The sequence below is a fragment of the Microtus ochrogaster genome, chromosome 18, assembly GCF_000317375.1.
Source record: "Microtus ochrogaster isolate Prairie Vole_2 chromosome 18, MicOch1.0, whole genome shotgun sequence".
Lineage (NCBI taxonomy): Eukaryota > Metazoa > Chordata > Mammalia > Rodentia > Cricetidae > Microtus > Microtus ochrogaster.
Window position 1 is genome coordinate 10,849,490 of NC_022020.1, and position 6,287 is coordinate 10,855,776.

At 43.5% G+C, this 6,287-nt stretch overlaps 1 protein-coding gene across 1 annotated transcript in view; it reads right to left on the bottom strand.

The window, feature by feature from the left end:
- Positions 1-6,287, bottom strand: part of LOC101994793 (desmocollin-2) — a 39,602-nt gene that overhangs the window by 32,593 nt on the left and 722 nt on the right. The gene's annotated exons all lie outside the window — the stretch shown is intronic.

Genomic DNA, 6,287 nt, shown 5'->3' on the forward strand with positions numbered 1-6,287 from the left:
GCGCCATGGTACTTGCACTAAGTCTTAGTGGTAGAGGTGTTGAATGGCCCAATTAAGACAAGCGCCTTTGGAAACTATGTTGCTGACATTCACCCCTTCATACATCCATACAACACATTTCAAGGAATGCCTACTATATAGTAGATACCTAGTAGCAAACATGACACGAATGAAAACTAAAGCCCAGGATAGACGTATTTGTAAGCTCAATAGGGTATGGAAGTGGCATGGCAGGGAAGTACAGGCTGACCTAGGGGTAGAGGAGAGCAGGGAAAGCCAGCCTCACCTAGGAACCAGATGAGGTCGGCTGAGGAGTGGCCATGAGTCAGTCATGATGGAAGAAGGCAAGGTTGAAACTGTAAGTGCACAGAATGACAGATGACAGAAACCGCAATAGAAATCTATCGCACGGTGCTTCTCAGACCCTTCCACAGTGGTCGCCCAGGACCATCAGAAAGCACAGATATTGGGGCTGGAGAGAGGGCTCAGTGGTTAAGGTCCTCTGCCTACCAGAGGACCCAAGTTCAATTCCTAATACCACATGGCAGCTCACAACTGTCTGTAACTCTAGTTCCAAAAGTCTGACACCTTCAAACCAATTCACAAAAAAGAAAGCTAAATAATAAATTATATAGATATAGATGAAAACATGGGTATTTACACTGTGATTCATCACAGTAGCAAAATTACAGTTAGGAAGTAGCAGAGAAAATAACTTTATAGTTGGAGTCACCACAGCATGAAGGACTATACTAAAGGGTCACCGCACTGGGGAGGCTGAGAGCCACTGCTATAGAGACAGATGTGTACACTACAAGGAGAAAACAATGCCAGTGACTCTGAAGAAGTGTGGAGTACTTTCTGAATACAGTCAATGGTCATGTGCACTTTCTTTTACACATTATAAGGGCTGCTATGGCTTAAAAATAAGCTGGGACCCCAAAGGCCTGTTTTCTGGATGCGACATCCAGTCACTAGGAGGCAACTAGACAGTGTGTCGGTGAGTCAATCAGCGGCTGTAAATGAATGCTTCATTTGATGGCACTGTTAGAAGGTGGTGGGAAGCTTGTACTGGCTCCTAATTCATGTAAGGAGGGAAGTCGGTGAATGATGGAGCCTGTCCTGCCTCCATCCTGTTTTCCCTTTTGCTTACTGTTTGCCGTGAGATGAATAGCTTCCCTCCACTATGACTTTCACCCATGGTGCTTCTGCCTCGCATGAGCCCAAAAGCAATGGCATCAGTTAACCACAGACAAAGGCTTTTAAAATTCTAAGTCCTCTTCTCTCCTTTAACATCTTTTTTCTCTGCTGTTTCTCAAAGCACTGAAAAAAAACTGACCAATAAAAAAGCAAAGATTTGTCTCCAGTAAATCTATTGTCTAAGTAGCTTTTATAGTGGAGTATGGTAAGTCTGAACATTGTGGAAAAATAAATCAGGGCAAACAACTTTCATTTCAATAGAGACATGTAAGAAATCTTGGAGAATGTCATGAGAAAACTAACTAGCAAGGATGAGTAACATCATTTTGAAACATCCTGCAGATGAGAGAACTAACAAAAGCAGCAAGGAATCGAAGGTCATGGTCTGTGCATAAAACTGAAACACAGACAGCAGGGAATAAGAACCAGAAATAACTTCTGACCTGCCAAGACTGGCTCTGCCTTGTTGGCCTCGATAGAAATGGAGAGAAATGAAAGACAGGATACACCTATAACATGCAGGGAGTTACTCTCCATTTTACCGTTAGTATGAGACAGAGCCACAGTTAATCCAGTCTTTGCATGGGTTTGGGATCCAAGTTCAAATGCATGGCTTGTGTAAAAAAATTGTTGTATATTATGAGCACAGGGTCAGAGGGAAAGCTCTGGAAGCAGTGATGGTTCCTCTCCAAGGACTTAGTGCAAACACAGCTCTGAGTGTGTCTATGAAGACATTTCCAATGTGGTGACACCCTCCCAAGGGCAGGGGTGCAGGACTGAGTAATAAGGAGGAAGCAAGCTGAGCAACAACACCCATGCTCTACTTCCTGACTGCCCCTTACCTGGGACCAGATGCCTCACTTTTCTGCAAGGACTTTCCCACCAAGGGAGACTGTGACCTCCAACTAGAGCCAAAATAAACTCTTCCCTTTCCAGCTGCTTCTAGTCAGGTATTTGTTCATGGCCACCAGAAAAGTAGATGACATCATCACGAAACCCAGAAACATAATAAGTTTTCTAAGGTCAGCATATGCGCTTCAGGACACACTGGAGAGATCTTAGACAAAAGAGCTAGGGCTTGCAGAGAGGGGGAAGTATCTCTATTTGCATTTGCTTTGACTTTACCTACAACACTCAAACAAACCAATCAACAAATTACCATGACAAGCACTACTAAAATATGGTTATTGCTACTCTTCCTGTCCATAAATGAAACCAGTCATACAGTATTTTTAAAAAGGCAGTGAAATGTGTGGAAATGCCAGCGAGTAAATTCAGTAAGACACCTACAAGGCTGAGTGGCAAGACCACGTTGTCTACTTCCTGATTGGGACTGCCAAACGCCTTTTTCTCATCCTTCCATGACTTCACTATGAAAGACTCGCCTGTTTCAGAAGAACCTAAACACATTTATGCAATACAGATAGGTGGATTTACACAGAAAGAAACGTAGACCTAGTCTGCAGTAAGAAAAATCAGCAACATACATACATTAATCCAAAATTAAATTATGGCTTTATGGTCCCCATAAAATCTCAACACTATTTCCTGGATCTAAACAATCTGATTCAAAAGGTCATAGAAAAATACGAAAAAGAAGAGCAACTAAGGGATATGTAGATATTAAAAGCGTACAAAGTCCTACTAAATAAAACAGGGCCCTCTATCAGTATGTGGATACAAAAGCATCAGTTACACAGTTTACAAAGGACAAACGCCAAGCCTGCCTGCGCCTGCTCTATTCGCACTCCACACAGGACATACACAACGTTTGTCACCAATAGCGTGTGATTTCTCCATTCATCAAAATCTCACCTACACAGTATGTGCTCCAACACCTTGAGGTGTGAAATGGCATTTCACTTTTCCTTATTTTTATACTTCATGTTTTAATGACGTTTTAATTTCTAGAATTTGTATTTTCCTTGTTCATACTAGAATTTTCCTTCACAACTTATAAGAACTTTTTAATGTATTACACTCGCCTTTAAAATATCTGTGTTAAGAGGCAAATATATAGTTGTTTTGTTTTGCTTGGTTTTATTTTTGCGTTTTTACTATGGAAATTCTGTTTGTTTTTATACCATTGCTTTTCTCAACTTGAAAAAAGTTGAAATCTGGGTCATAGGCTTTCTTAACTGCAAATTTGTAAAATTCATCATGTTTCAACTGAATTGCACATGGTGTCGTCTTACGTTTCAATAGTTCATCTACTTGGAGTTTCCTGGGGTGCTCTGCATAAAGTGTGGGTTCAGTTTTACCGTTTGCAAAACTTCGCCTAGCTCCAGTACCCTCAAGGTCAATCTCAGCCATTCTTATACTGATGCTATCCTTCAAGATGTGACAGTGGTTCTCAGCCTTCCTACCGCTGTGACCATTTAATACAGCTTCGCAGGTTGTGGTGACCCCCCCGCCCACCACAAAGTCATTTTCATTGCTACTTTTAACTGTAATTTTGCTACTGTGGTGACTCATAATGTAAATATTTGGTGAATCAAAATGTAAATTTCCCAATTGGATTAGGGCTCATGACCCACAGGTTGAGAAGCACTAAAAAAAAAGCCGGCAAACAAGAAACAGCTTTCTGTCTAATCATATACAACCCATCCTGAGAGGACATCTCCAAAATCACCATCATTGGCTTTGTATTCAATTCTGTACTTTGTATACAATTTTGCTACTCCCGCCCATAAGAATGCCTGCTTATATATGACCCGTATACAGCCAGGTGTATCCACTGAGCAAAAGCCAGCAACAGAAGCAATACCAATAAACAGTCCCATGCAATATCTTTGAGGATAAACTTATTGTGATAATGGAGGATTAAGAGGGGTAATGAGGAGACAAGCGTCTAGACTTTTCCATGAGAAGCAAAGTACATAGGAGATCTGTACAATGAAATCTCTGACACCAAAGGAAAAACACTGTTTGGAAACATAAAAAAAAAAAAACAGTATGCTGCAGAAATATAAATGCTTGTTTGAAGGTGATGTCTGAAACAGCAGTATTGATTTAGGATAATGCGATATTTTAAAGCATATAGTAGATGGAATGGCCTCTAGAATACACACACACACACACACACACACACACACACACACACACCAGGAAACAGGACTTAGAACAAGGCCGCACAGACAATTAGTGTTTACAAGTGAGAATAACAGGGGCCAAAAAGACAAAAGTAACAAACAGAAGGAGTGGTCAGGGCACGAGGCACAGAAAGAGATGATCCACTGCTTAACAGTTATACCGTTTCTGTCACTGAAAGCACCAATGTCCAGACAGCTGCTGCACAGCACTGTGCCTGTGGTTAATTTTCTGTTACTATGCACTCAAAACCCTGTCAAAGGGGAAGATCTCATGCTTATGTCTTTAAATCATACACAGGAAAAAGGGAGGGTGGGGCCGTGGAGAAACTGGGTAAGAAGTCAGATTCTGAGGGTTAGAGTTTTTTCTAAGGTGATAACATCCAGAATTAGGAACCAGTCAGGGTAGGACTAAGTGCCGAGTAGAACATGTCACTTGAACTAGTCACGGGAGATCCTAGACGGCTGTAGAGAACAAAGCACCATCGGGGCATTCAGGAAGAAAACTCCAGTGGTTAAGACACTACCACTACCGGGTGGGGCAGAACTAAGAAGGGGAGAGAAGCTGACTTGTGGAATGTCGAGGGATTACCGGAGTGTATGGGAAACAGGAGTTGTGCAGGAGCCGCACCCCTTCCCCCAAGAGTGACTCCTCTTCAGTCGACCTCACACCTTCCCAGGCCCTTGAGGAGGGCAAGCCTGTTCACCCGCACCACACTGGAGTCTAGAACAACCTGAGGGGACTCCTGCTGCACTTTCCTGCTAGGAAGCAAACTGCCAGTAACCAGAACCTCCCTGCCCCCACCCCGGCACCCATTCCTGGATTCTGAAGTTAAGAGAGGTCAAGGAGTGAGGATACTACTTCCCCTCCTTCCTCCCAGCATTCACTGCCTTTAAAAGGATCTGAGGCCTGTGCACCCAGGTGTGTGGTCTGCCCTGGGCACTGCTATGTCATAAAGACTAAGGATGCTTCTCCTATCAAAGAATAAGGTCCTGCGGTATAAAAGGAAGTGGCAACTTCCCCCACTAGCTACCAGCCAAAGTTCAGTCTTTGTCACCAGCAGCGTATTTTGTGACCATTGTTTGCCCTAGGCTGTTTCTTCGGCCATAAAATCTTGAGTGCAGCTGTACCTGTCACTACCTGTGCTTGTGAATAGTCCCTGGGAATTGTGATCAAAAGTTTAAAGTCCATTCTTTCCTTGGAACTGACATTCTAACCAGTAACCAACCACATTTTCAATAACTAAAAACGCAGGAATCCCTTGTGAAAAGAGAGTCCAGGAGAAATGGAAGATGTCCTAACCTTTTGAAACCCCTGCCCTAAGCCCCTGCCGACCACACACACACTTGGTTCCTTGGGTTCTGCCAGGCTTCCCTTCAGGGACAGCTTGAGCCTACACTGCACGGGTAAAAGAACACGATCAAGTTGTTCACCTAGCACAATCAACTTTTTCCTTGTCCAAGGGATCCATATAAAACTACAATCTGGGGCTCCCCAGGCTCCCCAAAGGCCTACTGGGGGTGAATTCTGGAGTCTTTTGGCTCCTAGAGAGATCCAGTCCTGTCCAAATAAAGCCATTTTTTGGTTCCTCGAAAGGGCTCGAAAGGGCTGTTTTACTCTTTTTTAAAAAAATTTATTTATTTATTAAAGATTTCTGTCTCTTCCCCGCCACCGCCTCCCATTTCCCTCCCCCTCCCCCTCCCCCAATTAAGTCCCCCTCCTCCTCAGCCCGTAGAGCAATCAGGGTTCCCTGCCCTGTGGGAAGGCCAAGGAACCCCCTTAAAGGAGAATGAATCCGAGCAGAGTTGAGATAAGGAATCCAAACCCCTCCCAGGACAAGATCTCAGGGTCAGAAAGTTCTCTTCCCAGGATTATAGGGGATCAGTGGTCATCTCTGTTCCACCATCTCCTAATTTTGAGAGAAAGGCCTCAGCCTTCCTCTCTCTCTCTCTCTCTCTCTCTCTCTCTCTCTCTCTCTCTCTCTCTCTCTCTCTCTC